At 41.9% G+C, this 22,235-nt stretch overlaps 1 protein-coding gene and 1 non-coding gene across 4 annotated transcripts in view; both read left to right on the forward strand.

Moving 5' to 3' along the window:
• The window catches only part of Magi2 (membrane associated guanylate kinase, WW and PDZ domain containing 2), a 1,234,898-nt gene that overhangs the window by 844,552 nt on the left and 368,111 nt on the right, over positions 1–22,235 (forward strand). The gene's annotated exons all lie outside the window — the stretch shown is intronic.
• Positions 14,346–14,449, forward strand: LOC126500182 (U6 spliceosomal RNA). Its single transcript, XR_007591267.1, has one exon. It is a non-coding gene; the product is annotated as a U6 spliceosomal RNA (small nuclear RNA).

The following is a 22,235-nucleotide window of genomic DNA, read 5'->3' on the forward strand; positions in this document are numbered from 1 at the left end:
ATTTTTAATATTTTTAATATTAGTAACTGTATTTTGAATACCTATTGAATAATTACTTCATCCCCATGCAGCCTGGAGAGACACTTCATGTCATTTTCCCCAATTTATGGAAGAGAAAATTTGTGATCAGTCAACTCCTCAACTTGTGAAAGGAGAAACAAACTATAATTGAATCAAATGTAGCTCCATTTGAAATAGACTTTTCTTGGCACTCCCCACTCCTCTTAAATTGTCAATATCGTCGTGCTGAAATACCACTGCACTCTCTTTTGTAAAGGAGCAGCAGGAATGTAGCCTTTGCTGTGAGCTTCTCAATGCAGTAAGGTTGATCAATCTAATTCACTGCTAAAATAATAATTTAGTCCCAATGCATGCAATCAGAGACCGGACTCAGTGCGGACATGCAGTGATAGAAAAACGATATACATTATCTGCTCTGAGGCAAGAACAAGATGTATGAGACCTTGCGAAGCAACTTGGAGAATCTACTAAAATTTATTGTTACCACTAAAGGAAGGGTTAACGTATGCTTTATGTGAATTTACTTCTGCAATCCAGGCTTGACAATAAAATGGAGTTTGTGGTAAAGTAGACTATCCCACAGATGCAATAACCTCCTGATTCACTTAAACCAATCTTTGTATAAGAGTCTCTTTATGCTCATCCCAAAAAAAGTAGAATTTTCTTTCTATTTCAAAGTTTGCTCCCATAATTATAGAAAATAGTGAATTGTTTTCTCTCTCTCTCTCTTCGTGTTCTGTTCGAACACAGAGAGATCCAAATTGCTTTCCAAACTCATACATGTCTTCCAACAACCCTCAAAATAGACTTCTTATAGTTTTGTACACTATATGCATAAAAAGAACTAGATTCCTGTTTACATGGCATCAGAGGCAATATTTAAGAGGAACTGTGAATTATGTTGATCAACTTTATCCCCTTAGGAAGAAAGAAGCCAGGCTTCTATAAACACCTTTCTATAGTGAGTCACTAACACACACATTCTATACAAGGGGAGCAGTATGTCAATGACTATGAGAGTTTTTCAACTAACTTCTCATTATTCCCACCCAATTTTATATTAGCAGTTCCAGACTAAACAGTACCAGTGGAAATCATTCATACATGTAAGTGACAAAATTCCATTGCAGTAAAAGCCCAGGGTTCCAATGTAGGGTACTATTTACAGAGATACCGTAGAGCCCAGGGTTCAAATGCAGGGTACTATTTACAAAGATGCCATAGAGCCCAGGGTTCCAATGTAGGGTACTATTTACAGAGATTATGTAGAGCCCAGGGTTCAAATGTGGGGTACTATTTACAGAGATTATGTAGAGCCCAGGGTTCAAATGTAGGGTACTATTTACAGAGATTACGTAGAGCCCAGGGTTCAAATGTGGGGTACTATTTACAGAGATTATGTAGAGCCCAGGGTTCAAATGCAGGGTACTATTTACAGAGATGCCGTAGAGCCCAGAGTTCAAATGCAGGGTACTACTTACAGAGATGCCATAGAGCCCAGGGTTCAAATGTAGGATACTATTTACAGAGATGCCGTAGAGCCCAGGGTTCATGGCTCATAGGCATGTCCAGAGACTTTCCCCTCAGGTGATTTCAGATCCTGTCAAGTTAACAATCTGCAGTAAACATCACAGAGAGTAATAATATCTGTTGTAAGTTCGTGTCCTGCTTGGGCCACAGTATTTTCTTTATCTTCATTGTGCTAGGTACAATGCAAGAGACCTAACAAAGAAGGGTTGGTTCCTGAAATTCTTCCCTTGTACCTATGTAATTTTGCTATTATAAACCCTCTGACTTGGTTTTACCACATCACCTCCGCCCGCCAACCCCCTCACTTGGGTTTATCAGCTACAAGTAGCAGTGCCCTATATATCAAGTCTGTCACAAAAAGCAACAGCCAAGATATTGGACACATCCTTTGCTTTTAGCTTCCAAGACGTTGTTCTGGAAAGCAGCAACAATCTATGCCCGCATTCCTTGTTGCTGTAGAGAAGACAATCCAATATTTAGAGAAAAATAATGGCCTAAGATATTTCTTTGGAGAAAAATTGTAGTATTTTAATTCTGATAGCACTATATAGTTGAGAGGATTTTTCAGTAGCTTGTAACAGGTGTTGTGAAGTCATTCTGTGGAGTGAAGATCCCTGTACAAAAGTCAAAATGATAAGGGGTAGCTAGCGGGCTTTATGTGCAAATATGGTATAGAGATATGTGTATCATTTAAATTATATGCATCGATAGACATCTATGGATAATGTGAATTTAAGTCTTTGATCTCGTAACTTGATAGCCTTCAACTCTAACCCCAATCTCCCAAATCCACAAGCGGCCCACGTTCATGTTCTCTGATTTCCATCTCCAAGGGAAACAGGTTATAGAAAAGAGTTCCTGTATTTCTCTGTAAGTTTCTGGAGTAAAAACTATCTTCTTCTTCGAGATAAGAAAATAAGTCTAAGTTTAATAAATTGGATCAAAACTGTACTAAGTGGAAGCCCTGGGCATCCAGTCAGAATCTTTTCTTGTTAGTATAGTTATGATTTTTTTTTAGCTTGATCATTTGATTAAGTCCTATGTTACATGGCCCCAAAGGGATAAACAGTGAAAAACGCTGCCTACTTCCTTCCCTCTTCTACCTAATTCCATCCCCAGAGACAGCTGCACTCACGGGTTTTGTATAATCTCTAACTATGCGAAGGGGATAAGGAGCAAGATGACCATATCCTGTAGGAACGGCTTTAAAGTGATACTTGGCCTTCTTTTTAAGGCTGTTCTACTACGTTTTGCCTATTAACTTACTTCCCACATTCACCTGCTGTTAACAGTCATTATCATGTAGCCCGTTATGGAGAATCAGAGTCCTGGTGAGGGTAAGGCTCACAGAGCATCATAAATTAGCGGTTATCTCACTAAATACTGTGTGTTACTACATGGTGAGTTTTAAAACTCCTTGGGCTATAGGTAAGCTCATTCTCAAGCAAAACTAGTGTCTTTACTAATGAATAACTGAGTCTACTGGTCAAGTCAAACCTAACTGTAATCACGGCTATTTTTCCCAAGCTTGTCTCCGTATCGTTGGTGAGTAGACTATCCCCCCATTTAATTTGAAGGGTTGATTTTATCATCTCCTAAGCTGCACACTCAACTCTTTGTTTGTGCTTTGGCTAGCCAGTCACCCTACTGATAGCAACAGCCCATCAATTTATTGTTAGCATTGCATAGAAGGGAATCTGTTCCTTTCAGTCCCGACTCTCGCTTCTCCTCTCTGATTAGTTTAGCTCCCACTGCTATGGATAATATTTTGTTTTAATTAAACTGTCTTTTGCTTGGTAAGATGTCTGAAGCATATCAATTAGCCAATTAGTTCTGTTCAGTGAGATACTTTGACTTCATCCTACCAGGGGAACAGCCATGCCTACAATAGCGCATATCTCTGCCTTGCAGAGGCTGGGACATTGCTGTGTTCTGAGGGGTCGGATTCCACAGGGTAATTGTTTGGATTAGCCAAGGAGTTTTCCCAATGCAAGTTCTCTCTTCATTATTCATTATTTCAGGGGGTATCTTATATAGGCACGGCTGAAGCACTAGGGTCAGGAATATGACAGAAACCCCATCTCATCCATGTGACTGTTGTTATCCTGTCGTGCAAGGGGGTGCATGTTAAGATCGACACCCCCAGAAGCCTGCCCTAGTTTTAGGTGACTGACCTACAGACACCTGCTAGTGTCAGGACAAACTGGGTTAGCGAAAGAGTGCCATCTGTGTGCATATAGCAAGCCAAATCTACTGAATTTTATTGGATTAACTCAAAATACCAAAAAAAAACTTTTCTTATTTTCTTTTGTTAAGTTGAAAATAAATTCTCTCATACAACTTCCTGACCACAGTTTGCCCTCCCTGTATTCCTTCCAGCTCATTTTCACCTCTCCTCTTCTCCAGACTCAACCCTCTCTATTTCCTCTTCAGAAAAGAGCAGATATTCAAGACACAACAACCAAACATTATCAAAAAGGATTCAATAAGACAAGGCAAAAGCTCTCCCACCAAGGTTGGACAGGGAATCCAACAGAAGAGACAGTTCCAAGAGCAGTCAAAAGAGCCAGAGACACTCCCTCTCCCAGAGTAGGAGTCCCACAAAAATAGCAAGTTAACAGTCACAACATACACAGAGGACCTGGTGCAGACCCCTGTAGATCCCATGTTTTCTGCTTCAGTCTCTGTGAGCCCATGCCAGCTTGGCATAGCTGATTCAGTGAGCCATGCTCTCCCGATGTCCTCCATGACCTCTGACTCCTACAGTCTTTGCTCTTCTGTGTCATTCCCCGAACTCCTAGCTCTGAGCTCCAAGGACAGAGGCCCAATAGAGACCACCAATTTAGACTCTCCATATATCTGTCTGTGGGCCTCTGCTCCCATCTGCTGCCAGAGAAAGCCCTGCTGGTGACAATTGGACAAGGCACCAAATTATGAGCGTAGATCATTAAGAACCATTTCATTGGGTTTATTTGTTTGTTTGTTTTTAAGACCAGTCATATTCAGTTCTACCATAGGTCTCTGGGTTCCTGACCATCCAAGCAGTGCTGGGCATGGGTTCCCTCTTGTGGAGCGGGCCTCCAGTTAAATCAAGCCATGATTGGTCACTCCCACGTGTACTGATCCACCATGGCCCCAGCATCTCTCGCAGGCATGGCAGATTGTAGATCCACGTTTTGTGACTGGACTGGTGACCATGTATCTCTTTCAGCGGCCTGCAGAGCCCACAGAACATAGAGATGAAGGCTCCATGCAGTCACAAGGTCTACTTCTCTCTGTTCAATGAGCTGGGTAGATATTGGGGTTATGCTGTTTGTTTGTGGAGAGCAACCTTCTGTCTAAACATCAGCCTGAGTTGTTTAGTGATCTCCATGGGACCCCTCCATCAACAATTCAACCAAAAAAAAAAAGCCTAGTCCCACCACTGGAAGCCTTGCCTGGCTACAAGAAATGACCATTCCAGCCTCCATAACCTCCATTACCCCCACACATTCCAGAAAGTTTCTACCGCACTAGGTTTTCACCTTGCTCCCCAGATGCCCCCAAATTCCAGCCATCTCTTCCTTTATCCCATTTCCCCACTATGTACTCCCATTGCCACCTGCCCCCCCAGTCCACCCACAAAACCTATAATAATCAGAAACTGGAAATAGCCTAGAAGTTCCTCAACAGAAGATTGTATAAAGACAATGTGCTACATTTACACAGTGGAGGATTACTCTGCAGGCAAATGGGTGGAACTCGAAAAAAAAATCCTGAGTGGGGTAACCTAAACCCAGAAAGACAAATATCGTATGTATTCTCTAATAGGTGGATATTAGTCATTAAGTAAATGATAACCAAGCTACAAACCGTAGACAAAAAGGTTAGACAGAGAGGCGAGGCCTAGCGGGACTCGTGGATCTCCTGGGAGGAGGAGGACCTTTTTGCTTGTAAAATTTGTTATATTCTCCAGGTTAACTACTATTTTGAAAACGCACAATAACTCATCTTTCCAGTTAGATTTCTGAAACAATAATATGAGGGATAGTGACCATAGCATAAAACTTAAAATATATGTGTTATGAACTTTCCAAACCATTTCCAAAAGTTATTCCTGAAGCTTGATCACAATAACAGGGTCAAACTTCACAGACTGTCTCCACCTCATCAGCAAGAAATCCTTACAGCTGCCTTGGGAAGTATGGTCACTCAAAAATAAACTCAAGAAAAGCATCACCTGCTTAAGGACATTCTTCCATTTTAATATATTACTTCTGAAACAGTTCGTTTATTTCATTTTACAACAAATACATTTGATCTATAATGTAAAAATAGACTCTACTTTCAATGTTAAGATTAACATATGGAGTGTTTTTCTAAAATCTTTTGTGGAGCTATTGACATAGCTTATTGATAGAACATTTGATAAGTACTCACTCAATTCCCATAGGCTGTGGGATAATGCTCTTGTACACTATAAAGATTTGTCACTTGTACTAGTTTAATAAAACATTGATTGGTCAGTACCCAGCCAAAATGTATAGGTGGAGTGACCAGACTAGGAGAATTCTGGGAAGAGGAAAAGCAGAGAGTCAGTCACAAGTCAGATGCAGAGGAAGCAAGATGAGGCTGCTTTACTAAGAAAAGGGACCAAGCCACGTGGCTAAATATCTATAAATTATGGCTTAATTTAAGTTGTAAGAGCTAGTTAGTAATAAAACTGAGCTAATAAGTCAAACAGTTTATAATTAATATAAACCGCTATGTATTTCTTTGGGACTGAACAGCTGCAAGACCAGGTGGGATAGAAACTTCTGTCTACAGCTATAGACATAGCTCACATGGTAGAACATTTGATAAAGCATCCACTCAAGCCCCACCACTGTAAAAAGTAAATAAATCAAAAGTGGTCTATAAAGAAATATGGTATGGTTTTGGTCCTGATGAAAAGACAGTTTTAAGAGCATTTTAGAATCCTATTTGCTCATGTTCCCAAGATTTTCACATCCCATAAGTTGTAGGGACCTAGACATGGCTCCAGACTTGGGAGAGATGTGAACAGGGGGGTAGACACAAAGCCAGAGAGAGATGGGGTTCCCAAAAGTAGCAACTGACTAATGTTAGTTCAGAAGGAGGATAGATATGAACTCAAAATTACCCAGTGAATTTTCCCTTTTTTATTAAAAATAGTTTATTTTAGCCAGGCAGTGGTGGCACACACTTCTAATCCCAGCACTTGGGAGGCAGAGGCTGGCAGATCTCTGTGAGCTTGAAGCCAGCCTAGTATAATTCCAGAAGAGGCTCCAAAGCTACAGAAACCCTGTCTTGAAAAAAGAGATTATTTTTTCATATAATATATTCTGATTGCATTTTTTCTCTTTATGACTCCCAGTTCCTCTTCATCTCTCCTTCTGTCCAGATTCACTCTATGTCTGTCTCCCATTAGAAAAGAACAAGCTGGGGCTGGAGAGATGGCTCAGAGGTTAAGAGCATTGCCTGCTCTTCCAAAGGTCCTGAGTTCAATTCCCAGCAACCACATGGTGGCTCACAACCATCTGTAATGGGATCTGGTGCCCTCTTCTGGCCTGTAGTCATACACACAGAATATTGTATACATAATAAATAAATAAATATTTAAAAAAAAAGAAAAGAACAAGCTAAGAGATAACAACCAAGCACAACAAAATAAAATACAATAAGATAAAACAGCGATGGTGGCGCACGCCTTTAATCCCAGCACTGGGGAGGCAGAGGCAGGCAGATCTCTTTGAGTTCGAGACCAGCCTGGTCTACAGAGCTAGTTCCAGGACAGGCTCCAAAGCCACAGAGAAACCCTGTCTCGGAAAAAAAAAAAAGATAAAACAAAACCCACAGCACTGATATTGGAAAATGCAAACCAACAAAAGGAAAAGAGTCTCAAGAGAGGGCACAAGAATCAGAAACCCACTTGTTCACACACGCAGGAATCCCATAAAATTACTAGCAGACCCATGTAAGCCCTGTACTTGCTCTTGCAAACTCTATGAGTTCGCATGTGCCTTGCTCAGTCGATTCAGAAGGCTTGGATCTCCCAGTGTCCTCCATTCCTTCTTCCTTATTTATTTATTTATTTATTTATTTATTTATTTATTTCTCCTGCAGGGTTCCCTGAGCTCTGAGGAAAGGGATTTGATGAAGACATCCCATGTAGGGATACGTGTTCCAATGTCTCCCTCCCCATTTCTTTCTCTCTCTGCCTAATGTCTGACAGATACCCACTGAATTTTGGGGAAAAAAAAAAAAGAAGACATTAGTATATCTGGCATAAAAGAATCCATGGCGTGCAGGGGGCATAAGCAAAATCAAAGAGGGCTGACGCACAAGTGAGAGGATTTCAAGGGAGCTGTGTTGGTAGTCCTGGCAACACAAAGCATTTCTGCCACACCCTCACCCCAAGAGGTGGCAATCATGTTAGTTAGCATTTCTTGAGCATCTCTGGTATGTCAGAAACGGTGGGAAGCACTCTGTGCATGCGATCTTCTTTGCCGCTCTGCACATAAACCAAACACAGATAGGTTAACTCATTCTGGCTCATCTTGTCCGCAGTCAGTTCCTGTCTGACTTCCTCGATCCTATTATCGCGAGCAAATGTTTGCTCGGTTCTTCTTCAATTCTAGGACTCTTGATACATGCAAGGGATAAAGCGCTTACTGAGGAACTACTTAGTATGTGGAGTAGACATGAACAATAGTACTGATCCTTATTCTCCTCCGTTCCCCGAATGAAAACTCTGTTTACTTTTGCTCTCCCAGGCCTATCACTTTCTCAACCTCACACCAGCTCTGTTTGGTGGAGGGAGTTTCCCAGAACACATTGCTTCTTTCTCTTCCCCCTCAGATGCCGGGATCTTGCATAATAGCGCTCACTCCCACGTGTTTAATCGGCTGTGCACCACTGACACATATTTTCACGTCTGCACAGAAGCTACTGTGCCTCAGAGTCTCTGAATAGAAAGTGGTGAACAAAGCCCTTTGCCACTGTTACTCTCTGGTTTACATTTCACTTCCGCTTCCTTAAATACTGCTGTCTTTCAGCTGTGAAACCTTAAGCCCACTCACTCTCTCAACTAGAGATTTTACCTGTGTTTGTCTCTTCTGAAAAAAAAAAAAAAACAGCTCTCCGCAGACACGGGACAGTTGCAAAGGCCTCCCTGTTTCCTCAACTACTTTCAGGCAGCTTTCTTATCTACAAGCCACCAGGGGTCCCAATGTGTCTCTCTCTGTGTTGGAGGTGTGTGTTTATGTATTCTCGTGTATACAAATGTGTGGGTTCTCGCCCTATATGTTAAAAGCCAGAGTTCAGTGCTGGATATCTATCTCTATTACCTCTCTGTATTTTTTGACAAAGAGTCTCTCCTTGAACCTGAACTGATTTAGCCAAGCTGGTTGACCAGTAAGTTCCTAGGATCCACTATCTTACAATCCCTTGGAGCCAGAATTCTAGACATACACCACCACGCCCAACTTTTATGTGGGTGTGGGGTCTCAGATCTCAGGTCCTTGTGTTTGTGGTAGACTCCACTGAGATATACTCCCAGCTCCTCAGCTTATCTCTTTAGAAACAACCTCTCCTCTCTCAAGGTGAGCCATGGGCACCAAGTCTGCTGGGCAGATTACAGCAGGAGCCATCCTTTTTGATGGCTGCCTTCCACTCTAGACACAGCCATGGAGTGGCCTGCTGTTCAGAGACTCTGCCTTCAGATTGAGACCCACATGACCCTCAGCTCCACCAACCTTATAGAAAGCTGCAGGCCAGCATCATTTCGTGGGCTGATTGTGTTGAAGTAGGAGCGGCAGGGCTGCGTCCCCGGCACCCGGCCGCCCGCATGGCTAGCTTATGCCCCGAAATAATTACACGGAAACTGTATTCTTTCAAACACTGCCTGGCCCGGCTTGTTCCAGCTTCTTATTGGCTAGCTCTTACATATTGTTCTAACCCATTTCGAATATTCTATGTAGCCCATGAGCTGGCTTACCAGGGAGGATCTTAACCTGCGTCTGTCTGGAGCGGGAGAATCATGGCGACTCCTCGACTCAGCTTCTTTTTCCCAGAATTCTCTTCTGTTTTCTCCACCCACCTAAGGGTGGGCCTATCAAGGGGCCTAGGCAGTTTCTTTATTAATAAGAAATCACTCCCACATCATGATTGAATACTATCCATTCACGTTTCTTTGAAATTCTACCACGGCCACATCAAAGACAACATTCTCAGGGACCATGCTCGTTTGAGAGGGCAGGAGGCTGTCCCCCTTGTCTCTGCCTGCTGTGGCCTTGAACATGCCTGCGGGCTGCGGTTTTACACCTTTAAGCCTGCCTGGGAAGAAAATATTAAACGTTCATTTAATATGAAAATCAGTAAAGGCTTTTAGGTTGTAGTTTAGGGGACATTTTTGTCAAAACGTGCCCATTAATTTTCCTCTCCTAAGTCAAACGCTGGTCAGAGACTTACTCTGCGTATTAAAACCGGGACACGACGATAGTAGACCCATGGCAGTCCATGTGGCCATGGCACCTCGTTTCACTCTTAAAATTCCTTGAGGATTTTAATTTTTTTTTCCTTCTCTAATGTCAAACTTTGAAGTGCCATTCCCAAGGTCCTAGATCCAGAGAATACAGAGTGATTTCAAATGGTATTATATTTTCCATTTAAAATCAGAAAGAATTCCTGATTTTATCCTGCCTTTTGATTTCAAAGTCCTGTCAATCTTCTGCTCCCTAGGGTATTGTCTTTCTGTGTACATGAGAGAAAGGGAGAGACAGACAGACAGACAGACAGACAGACAGAGACAGAAAGAGAACAGGAGCTTTTGCTGAAGTGTGAGGATGAAAGTCCCAGGATATATTTGGGAGTCAGTTCCTTCTTCCCCATTTGCTTAGACAGGTCTGTCTTGCTCTACTATCTGCATGTTCCAGGCTCACTGTCCCTCAAGCACACACACCCTGCCCTCCCATATCTACCCCCCTCTCATGGTAGGGGCTCTGGGATTACAGATACAAGCCACTATGTCTGGCTTTTTAAATGTGGCTTCTGGGAACTGGATTCAGGTCTTCTGACTTGTACTGCATGCTTACCTACCAAGGAAGTTCCCTAGCCCTGACAGCAACTTAATTTTTAGTGATAGGTTCTGTCAGAAAAATATGGTTGTCTTCCCTCATCAAGAAAAAGTGAGTTAAGACATAAGAAAAACTTAAAGCAAAGTGAAAAATTAATCCTTGTAAATCTTGAGAAAACACACACACACAATACTTTATACAATGCTTAGTATCCAATTCCCTTTCTTTCTTTCTTTCTTTCTTTCTTGTTTTCTTTCTTTGTTTATTTCTTCCTTCCTTTTTTCCTTCCTTCCTTACTTATTTATTTGTTTGTTTGTTTATTTATTTATCTCACTCTCACTCTCTCTCTCTCTGTGTGTGTGTACGTGTGTGTGCGTGTGTGTGTGTGTGTGTGTGTGTGTTTGGTTGAAAAAGTCAGTGTGCTGGAAGGAGGCTGCTTGTTTGTGTCCTAGCCGCCTAGCAGCTCAGACCTGAAATAATCAGACAGTAACTGTATTAATTAAATCACTGCTTGGCCCATTAGCTCTAGCTTCTTATTGGCTAACTTTGACATGGTAATTTAACCCATCTCCATTAATCTGTGTATCACCATGTGGCTGTGGTTTACCAGGTAAAGTTCTGGCATCTGTCTCCCACGGGGCTTCATGGCTTCTCCTTCACTCCACCTCCTTTCTCCCAGCATTCAGTTTAGTTTTTCCCACCTACCTCTGTTCTGCCCTATCAGGCCAAGGCAGTTTCTTTATTAACCAATAGTTTTCCCAGCATACAGAGGGGAATCCCATATCATCAGGGTATTCTCACCTTTAAAGTGTGGTACTCTGGAGCTGTTGGTGGGGCAAGTGGGCTTCCTCTTCACCGCCACAGGCTTCTGGTTTCACGGGAATTGCCTTGGCTCTGCAGATGGAATGCCAAGTGCAGACCAGAGCACTACTTATTTTTGTGGGTCACATGCTGACACTGCAGAGCATGGTCCAGGCATTCTTGTTGATGGCAGTCCTCATGTTAAGAAGTGATGGATGTTTGCTGACATTTCAGGATCTACCTTTTGGGACCTTTGCTGAGGTCGCCCTGGAGCCATAGATACAAGTGTTCTGAGCCACCTGATGTGGGTGCTGGGAATTTAACTCAGGTCCCTCTAAGAGCAATATGTGCTCTTAACCACAAAGCTGTCTTCAGTCCAGGATTTAAATACATATGTGTGTGTGTATTCACATATGTGTGTATATATCTATTGAATACATATATATGTGTATAACTATTCACATATGTGTGTATATATTGAATACATATATGTGTGCATATATATTGAATACATTATGTGTGCATATATATTTGAATACATATATGTGTATATATATTTGAATACATACATATGTATGTATATAAAGAATATATATATTCTTTATTGGTTCTTTGGAGTTTCACATCATGGACCCCAGTTGCATTTACCTCCTGGTCCCCCCCCATCCTCATCCCTACTGTGGCCCCCATAGGAAACAAATCAAAGTTAGCAAGCAAGTGAACAAAAGAAAAAGGAAAAAGAAAACAAAACAAAAATTACAATAGAAAAATCTCTTTGTTCCTTCTTTTTGGCTTCTCTAACACCTCTTTGTTGGTCCTGGTAGCAATGAAGGCTTCAGTGTGCCTTATCTCTTTGCCCCATCAGTTTTGCCGGCAAATGTCTGTTGCAGTGAATCACTGGTCTAGTGCAAGGCCTCTGGTTTCTGGTACACCATCATCTCTGGGTCCTCATGGGAACTCCTACGGGTTATCCTGTGACTACCACGGTCTTACCACGGGTCTTTGAGATCTTGCAGGTATTGTTACACAGGACCAATCCCTTCACCAGCTCCAGGAGGTCCTATATGGAGTAGATGCTAGGGTGGGTCATCCGAGGCCTGGCTGTACGCCTAGATAGTAGCCAAGCTGGTCAGACCTGGCCCTTCAGGCCAACTACCTCAGGCAAGTCTGTGGAACCAGCTCCCCTACATGCATGCCCTCAGGATTGGTTCACCCTGCCCTGTGGTGAGTGGGGGGAGCATCTATCCAGGGATCAGGGGCCAGGTCTCCTGGTGTAGTGTCCAGGGAGAAGCAAGCTGGATTTGAATCTTAAAGGGAGGTTTCAAAATAAATATGTTATTCACATGGATAGCCTTGCTCTGTTAATTTACATACAGACGTTTTCCTAAAAAACACTAGCAAATCTTACAGCTACCTAACCAAACGTCAAATGGCTAGATTGTCTTCTAAAAGCTTTGATACAATCCATTTAAAAAAAAAGCATAATTATGTGGTATCAAAGTAGCTGGTAGAGTGCACAGAGCTTGGATATAAAATGGTTATTTTATATTGTCTCTTTGGGGAGCATTAGAGAAGTCTGGTGAAGTCAGATGCCAAGAGTGAAAAGAAACTCGGAATTTGTGAAATCTCTCCCCGGTCATTATTTCTGCATCTGCCTCAACGGCTGAGGCTGTTCTAACGTTCACTTGGTTTAGATGTACATTTATCTTGTCAGTATACAGAAATGTAAAATATTCACCTTTTCAAAACCTAAAGGTCAGGCTAAATGGCTTGAGGAATTTCACATCACTGCAATGTCTCAAGATCTTTGCCTATTCGCTGAAATACTAGCTTCAAAATAATTGCGTGTAGCAAGACCAAAAACACTGGAGAAAGAGAAAATATGCGAGTGAAAATAAAGTCTTCATTAAAGTTTTACGGCGCACTCGGTGAACACTTAACTAACAAAATCTTATCTTGGCTTCTCACCAGGCACCTTGGCAGGGAAGTGGAGAAGGGTTAAATTCATAGAACTTGTACCATATCTGTGTAGTTTCCAAACCGTGTAAGGATGAAGTAGTTGATAACACCCTGGTTCTTAAAGAGTATAAAATATCTGGCAGTTATATTTATAATTCGTTTATTTTTATTTTTATCGAGCTTGGTTTTAAGACCCTGGTAGATGGCACTGAAGAATAAGATGAGCTGTAGTCTTGCAGACGCTACTCTGCCTCTGCAAAGTATGTCTAGGTAGCAAGGACGAGGCAGAGTTCTCCTGTCTTGGTTTACCCTGCTGTGAGCTACTGCCGTACCTAATGAAATATTCTGTATTTATCAAGTTCAAAAATGTCTTGCCACATTGAAAGAGTCTTAGTTATCAATTAGGCATAAATTTTTAAAGCATGGCAAATTGACACTATGGAAAATCAATTTCTGTTTGCTGAAATATAGAAATGCATTCATTATTATTTCTCTGATTAAAAAGTGCAAAAGTACTCTGTGCGCTGTTTGATCAGACTAAGGCCCCTCCTCTTGCCAGCAGCTTCTGGCTTACAGATATAGTTACTGCCCTCACACTTAAATTTTCCCACTCTTCGCCTTCTGCATACAAACCGGAAAGAAGAACAAGACATTGGCTTGCAGTAATTTTTCCACTTCTCAAAACAAACAAAGGAAACACACAAACGGAAAAGCTACAGTGACAAACAGCAGATTGTTCCCTGGGGTCTGAAAAGACAGCTTTGTGTGATCTGAATAGAAGGCAATCTCCTTACCATTTTCTTGTTACTCATGAAACGATAAGATAGACACATATCCACAAACACACAAACCAGAAGAGGAACGGCGTTTGCAACACTGTCCTCTGCTTCGTGGTCAAGAGCAGCTATTGGTAGTTTTGTTTTTCTCCCTCGAGTTTTCTGTATTAAACAGCACTATGCAGTGTTCAATTTGGCAGCGCACATCCTAAAACCACAATGATAAAAAGATTAGCATGTCATCTGTGCAGAGATGACATGCAAACTCATGAAGCAGTCCATATTTTGCACCAACTCTTGCACACGCTGCCTGACAAAAACCGCCTGTGATGTGGAAAGGTCTCCCCAAGGTCCTTCCTTCTGCAGTAGGTGGTGGAGAGCTGGTACCTTGCTCAGCGCCTCCTGGCATCTCCGCAGCATGAAAGTCACGTCATTAATACGTTCACCGAGTAACTCCTGGTTTGGGACCTGAATGCTTGTTATTATTATTTAAAACATTTACTAGTACATTAGCATTCCAACAAAAACATGATGTCTGGCTCAGTTTATTAAATATATATATATATATAAGCAGACTAGAAATTTAACACAGAAGAATGCAAACAATTATCTAAATTGCATTTGGACATACTACGTAAGGCTTTAGGAGCTAGTGGGTTTATGTGAGAAAGCATGTTTAGTTTTCAAATCGGTATGCTCTTAACAGTGCTATGCTTTAGAAATAGAGGTAGATTTGAGTGCTCACATGAAATGAATGGTTGTGTGAGCCGAGCAAATCTACATTGTACTCTCCTTTCACCTGTGGCAACAGAAGCAGTGATTCAGACCTGGAACAGCTGTCTAAGGGTTCAGTGAGATGGGAACCATTGGCTTACTATCTGATGACTTTTTATAGGGTGTGTGCAAGCATTTGTCTTTATTCCCCTGCCGTTGTTACAACTCCTGTAAAAAGAGGGGGAGAAGGAGCAACAGAGAGAGTTGGAGGGGAAGGGTGAGAAGGAGAAGGAAGTGAGGAAGATGAGGAAGGTAGGAAGGTGAAGGAAGACGAGAAAGAAGGAAGAGAAATATGGATAGGCTGGAGAAGTAGTTCAGTGGAGGAGCACTTGCCTAGCAGACTTCTGAGGGTATGGGTTTCGTTTCAGCATGGAAGAAAGGACCCATTCTGTTAAGAACATATCATATGTCTACAGCTCTGTTACAAACTTTAGATACATCATATAACATAATTCTCATGGTAACCCTAAGTAGGTGTTATTCCAGATTCAAAGAAAATGAAGCAGACCTGAAGAGATTAACTATCTTACTCAAGAATCAATCAGTTACTCATTCTAGAGTCTGGTTTCAAATCTTCAATCTGCACCAGCATCTAGGAGCCAATTTAAAAACTAGAAATTTCCACAAGGGTTCCAAAAAATACCCAGTTTGATTGTGTACAAAAGAATAAAAAAAAAAACAGGGACCTGCTCATGGGACTGGGAGGAAGCTAATTCTAAATGCTTACAGTGCCTGACTGCTGTTAACACCTGGAGCAGAGCCTAAAGATGCCCTTCCAGGGATCCTCAGACAGGAGGCAGGAGAAGGGTGTGGCTCCCGTTGTGGTTCTAGGCGACTGAGTTGCTCTGAAGAGTGTAATTTACAGAGATGCTCTCTGGGAAGACATTTGCAGTGGTGTGCAGATTGTAAATGTGTGTGTGTTACATACATGTGCTTGTAGCTTTTGGCTAGTGCCTATTAGAAAATATAAGTCACTGCCTTCATAATGTTTAACGTTCACTCAGAAAACAGCGTGAATGTCAGAGTACTTCTTAAGATTGAAGTGAATTTTAGACTTATACCTGAAGCATTACGGTATACACACTAATGGAGTAACATGTGAAGTGTTGATACAAAGAAACATTGTGTAACGTTTAAATTCAGTTCAATAAGGTCCTCTTCCTCAAACATCTGTCATCTCTTCCTCAAATAGCTTTGTGTTGAAACTTTCAAAACCTTTTCTTGCAGCTTTTTGAAATGTACAATACATTATTGTTCTCTGCAGTCACCAAACTCTGCAACAGCATCCCAGAACGTCTTGCTCCTATCTCTCACACAGTAGCCACAGATCAACCTTCCTTTACCCGCTTTTCTCTACTTTTCCCAGCCTGCGATTCCACCTCTCTATTCTCAACTCCTGGGTATCAACTTTTTCAGATTCTGCATCTGTGTGAGAACACATACTGCTTGGTTCTGCATACTCGTCAGGGTCTTAATGATTTCATTCGGTATGGCTGAACAATATCCTCGTGTGTGTGTGTGCACGTGTGAGTGTGTGTGTGTATCATACTCTCTTGCTGTTCTCACTGATGTGATATATGCACTCACTACCAGACCCTTTCCTCCCCTCTCCTCTGGGAACTTCTCTTTAAAATCTACTTTGAATATTCCTGGACTATTTACCTCTCTAGTTCCCATCCATGCCTCTGTCAAGGTCATCACGTCTTCCCCTGAGACCTCTATATTTTGACAATTATTCTCCTGATACAGTTATTACACTAGAGTTCATTTCCACAAATCATCTTGTCCCAGGACATAGTAGGCATTCAATAATCAATTGAAAATTGATTATTTGGCAATAACCCTGAAAATAGAGACTGCATCTTAATACTCTGACTTTCAGCGATGACTGTCTCTGTGCTTAGCTTGCAGTGTGGGCACAGTGTGTTTTGAATGGGTAAGTGAATACAAAAGACACCTAGAGCTGTCATGGTTTTCACATTATCAGAGATTAAAGCATTCTTAGACCCCAATTGTCATTTAAAACAGTAGAATGTGTCATAGAATTGACGGGTGTGGCACAAATTTATAAAAAGCCTTCAAGTTTAGAATGAGATGAACTGCCCCAAGTATTCCACACCACGGATAACAGCAAATCCCCTCAAAGGGGGAGCGCATCCCCCACAGTAACCTTGTTACAGGTACAATCAACCATTATTCCTGCCTTATCTCAGTGTCCAACAAATGAGTGGAAGTATATATCATGTAGAAGGAACTTAGATACTTGGCTTTACTGAAGGAGCACATTACATAGATGGCCCTAGACATACGTGTTGTTAAAATCTGGTCATTCAAGAGGTTCACAGCCCTCCGCAGATTGCAGGCTCGACAGAAGCAGGTAGGAAGGTGAGACTCTACTCTTCCTTAAAACAGTGGCTGTCTTCTAGAAGCACCAAGAGCAGAGCTGCTGCCAGCATTTGAAAGAAAAGACAAGCAGGAACCACCAAGCAGTCACTTCTGAGAGTGTCGCAAAGGTGCACTCACCACAGAACACAGAAAGAAAGTGGCTGCAAGCAAAGACTGCCAGGACCCAGAGCTGTTAGGCGGTGGAGCGAGGGCAGCAACAGTCGGTAAGAAATTGCAGTCAGGACAAGCGAGACGGGAAGGGAATTAACGGTAGTCATAAAGCTGATGGAAATGTTGGGGAGGGACGGATGCTCTCTTTGTTGAGTTGCGTGGGTGCCAGAGGCAGGTTCCAGTAGAGATGCAGCAGCTCACAGCTGGAAATGATTCTTACTAGAAGGGTAAAATGACAGAATCGAGGTTTCCTTGTTACCCAATACGAAGTGTATGGCAAACCAATACTTTAATGTTAAAAAAAAAAAGTTGAAACTCTAGTTTTGTTTTCAAAATACACTTTTTATTATTTTTTTATTTTTGTAGATGTAGGGTTTTCTCTCTTCTCCCTCCTTTCCCTTGTGCCTCGTTAGATTTATTTGCGAGTCTTCCTGTTCTCCTCCCTAGCCTTCCGCCCTTTCCCTGCCTGCCTCGCCCTCCAGAATTTCTGGCGCCGTTCTCAATTTAGCCTTTGTATTTTACAACAGCTTTGGGTCTGCTAAAAATCCTGACCAGAAAATCCAGCCTTCCATCTGCTTCATCCCACCCTGCCCTCCACCACCTCCCCTTTCTCTGGCACCTCACTTTCTGAGGTGAACTTGTTACAGCTGAAAAATCAATACTAATAGAATATCAGGAAAAGCCCATAGTCTATCTCCGAATGCCCTCTTTGTATTACTTGGCTCCCGTGGGTTTTAGCACTTGGCTGAGCCATGTATCCATTGCAATGTCCACTGCCTTAAGGAACTAACTCCCTGTGTTTCCCTCATCCCTCTGCTTTTCCAGTCACTGACTGTGTTACTGACACCTTGGCCCCACCTTTTTGAAAATGCCACACAGTTGGGGTCTTATATAGTATGGAGCACTATTTAAGAAACAAACTTTTCTGTTTGTTTCTTCCACTTAGCAGTGAACACCCAAGAGTTTCTCATTTGTCTCCTCATAATTTGGTTGCTCACATCAATTATCTCAGCATAATGTTCACGTTTGAATATAACCACTGGTTTTTTTAGTCCAATCTCCTATTACAGTATATTCGGGATTCCTTCCAGTGTTGAGCAATTAGGTATACGTTGTAAACCACGTAAAAGTTCATGCAGATACAAGTTTTCAACTCACTTGGATAAATACTTATGACTATGATGACTGGATTACATGTACAACCGTGATAAATTCCCAGCCTGCCTCCCACCACGGTTGTACAACGTTGCCTTCCCACAGGCGGTGATGGGAGTCCTGATTGCGCTGCAGCCCTGTCAATGTCTGTTGTTGTCAGGGCTTCTTGTTTTAGACATTGTAAATGCAGTTAGACTTTAAATTTAATTTTGTCGTCATCACGAGGGAAGACTCCTTAAAAGCAGATTCAAATAGAAGAAAATGTTCTTCTATCTATAGTAGATAATTCTTCATCGTGAGCTTGGTGTAAACACTGAAAACAAAGCAGACCAACAGTGTCTTGTACATTGTTGAGGTGTTAATTATGTCAGTGTTCTGCTTAGGTGAGATGATGGTCACGCTGTTCTCTGTAGGTCAGGGTACCTGTGCAGTGTGCTGAACAGGGCAGCTTGGGACACGGTACTCAGATAAGTCAGGCGTGTTTAGTCATATACTCAAGTTGTACCTACTACCCTAGTCAAAAGTGGCCAAAGACAAGGACAGGCAAGAAAGGTACTGAAGCTGTCAAATATTTGAAAACGTGTTATATTTTAGCAGATTCCATTTTTGTATCTCCACATTGCTAAAGAAAGCTTCGCTTGTCTCAAATATAAACCCAGAAGCTCTCTTACTAATACTGTGGTCTTTGGGATGAAGATTATATGGATTACTATTTATAAGCAAGCTTAACATATTGCCTGACATATGATAACTGTTTAATACTGAGTTGTCTGCCCAGTGGGAAGCTGGGAGTGAGGAAGGAGGGCTTGGCTGAGAAGTGATGCAGAAGTGACGACGTTTGAGCAAGCTGACTAGGTCTCCTGGGGACCCCTACAAAGTGCAACAGAAGGAAGTCACGGCTGTGTCTGAAAAGGCCAAGAAGAGGAATGTTACATTGCAAAAGGACACCCTACCGCATGAATGTACTAAAGAAACACACAGCTTTTGTGGTTCTGGCAGATGCCAGAAGGAGAAAGCCTGGGGATGCCGTGGATCCTTTACCCAGATTTGTGTCAACTGTTCGCTCTCCTTTTGTCTCTGAACTCCTTCCTCCACCCCATCCCGGAGTCGGTCCTTAGTGAGAGGACGCGATGTCAATGAGTGTGTTCAGTTTCTCCATCTGTGCGTTGACATCACACCTGTTCCTGCGGTACCTGGGTATCTTAGCTGCAGCCCACGTAGGGAACTAGCCACATGCACTCATTATTCTGAAGACCTGTGGCAGGTTTAGGTCTAGAGATAGCAGGGTCGGGAGAGCCGTGGCACTGTGAGATCACCCATTCAAAACAAAATGAGATGCTGGAGGATAGAAAGAGTAGAAGAAAGAAGCTATTATTAGTCAACTTCAACTTAAGGTAAACATGTTTGTGTACTACCAGAAAAAAAGTTGATTTTCAAAAATTGCTTCTTTAGTTTTCATATAAAGGAAAATAAGTTTTTTTTTCTACAGAGTGACTCCAATCAGCTATTGAGAGTCAATAACCTGAAATAGTTTTATTTTTAAAATAGGAAATATACTAATAAGCCCTAATATAACTTCCATATTTTCATTCTCACGTCAAATTTTATATTTATTGTGCTCTCTTCTAGTGGTTTTGAAATTTAATTTAAAGGCATTTTCGGATCGGTCGATATTTTATAGACGATTCCCTGGTACCTAGTGTTTTAATTCATCTAGTCTCTAAGTTGAACTGAAATGTCTGTGTTTCTGAAATGATGGTCAGTTTCCTGTCCTGAATACAGTTTTAGTCTCTTATAAAAGGTTGAGATATTCTACCAAAATAATTAGTCACTACTTTCTTGATTTTTTTTCTTAAAAAAGGCATCTATATATTTTAGAACATAGTGAATTTCTCATTTTAAACTGTTTGTCTTTGAGATCTTTCAAAGTCATTAGCATGGACTGAGAATGCAGCTTAGTGATAACACCCACCTAACACGCATGAGCTCTAGGTTCAAACCCAGATGCACGGGAAATTAAGTAGGGGTGGAGAGTAAAGAGGTAGGGAGGAAGGGAGGGAGGGATGCAGGGAGAAGGTGGCAGGCAGGCATATAGGTAGTGTGTTGTGTTAAGCCTAGAATTACAACAGCTGTAAGTGTAATTTTCACACTGTGAATCCTATGCTCTCCTAACGTTCTAGGCTGTAGTTTTCCAGACTCTTTCACGGACACCATTCTTACCATGCCAGTCACAAGTGTTCTCAAGATCAGAGTGCCAAGCCCTCCCAATGTCACAATGACCTGTGCCACTGTCCTGCCAAGGATGAATGACTGAGTGGTGAACAGCCATGGCAAGGGAGGAGCCAGAGCATTTCACATCCAAGCTTCAGTCTGGAAATCATATCTCTATCTCCTTTTAAAGGTAGACCACGCCTCTCTTGAGAGCGTGGACATCCACGTTCTAATTCAACACTATGGATGTCTGTTCTCACTGCAATAGGTTGCTCACACATTCATATATGAGCAATAAGAAGGCCACAGAGAGTGGGCACTTATTCTTCAGACACACACACAAAGAGAAAGAGAGAAGACACAGACACACACAGAGAGACTCCCTCCCTCCCTCTCTCTGCAATGCTACAGTACTTCCAAGTCTCAGCTAGGAACTGGAACAGTGGAGATAGGTTTTGCTATCTGCTGATGCAGTCATTCCTACAGCTCTGTAGCTAGCTTTAGGGCCATCAACCAAGGACAGCAAAATGAATTTGGAAGACCTAAGCAGGCTGAAAAAAAACAATATTTCCTTCTACTGTCTTGTGTTAACTGCCCATCAAGTGACTGTTTCCCAGCCAATGCAGATCTTGGACCAACACCTCCATTTGTTGAGCCACCCAAGCTCTTAAACATCTTGCTACAGGATTCCTCTGTATACTAGTTCTTTGTAGACCTCTGATTCACAGTATAAAGCTTTGCTCAACTTACTTTCTCCAAACTCCTCAGGTTTGGGTTTTACAGGTGTGCTAGATCAGCACATCTGGTGGAAGTAAGGATGGCTGCCTATTTATGCATGGATATGTAAATATATATGCATAAACTACATTCAGAATATTGTTGAAACTGGGAAGCATAGGGACATGGATGTTTTTATGCCAAAGTTTCAGTTTTTAACTTAGGAAATTATTTTGAAATACCTCCTTGCTTTGGGAAGATATTCAAACTACTTCATGGCCCATTTGAATGTGGACTTGCGTGATGAAAGTGTTGACCAAGGACTGACATATTTTGTTGAGTTTAGACACAGCCCCTCATATACAGAGTAGCTCACATGCCCTTTGGTAAGTTTCCCTGCTGCAGTGACTACAAGTGAGAAGTGTTCTTGTTGATAGTTTCAGTATCATCACCACGAAATGCCTGTGCTATGTTTCAGTGTATTGATAGTGTCTTCCTAGGAAGGACCACAATCTCTGCAGAATCATGCTGACGGCAAATTTCTCATAACTGTTTGTCATGCATATAGGATAGTCAAAATGACTGGTCCTTGCAAGACAAGACCAACTGTACTTCCAATAAATGGGCCAGAGTTGATTGCTTTGACCTAATGTTAAGCCAA

The sequence above is a fragment of the Alexandromys fortis genome, unplaced genomic scaffold (genome assembly GCF_014885135.2).
Source record: "Alexandromys fortis isolate MF-2015 unplaced genomic scaffold, M_Fortis_MF-2015_v1.1 scaffold_38, whole genome shotgun sequence".
Taxonomy (NCBI): domain Eukaryota; kingdom Metazoa; phylum Chordata; class Mammalia; order Rodentia; family Cricetidae; genus Alexandromys; species Alexandromys fortis.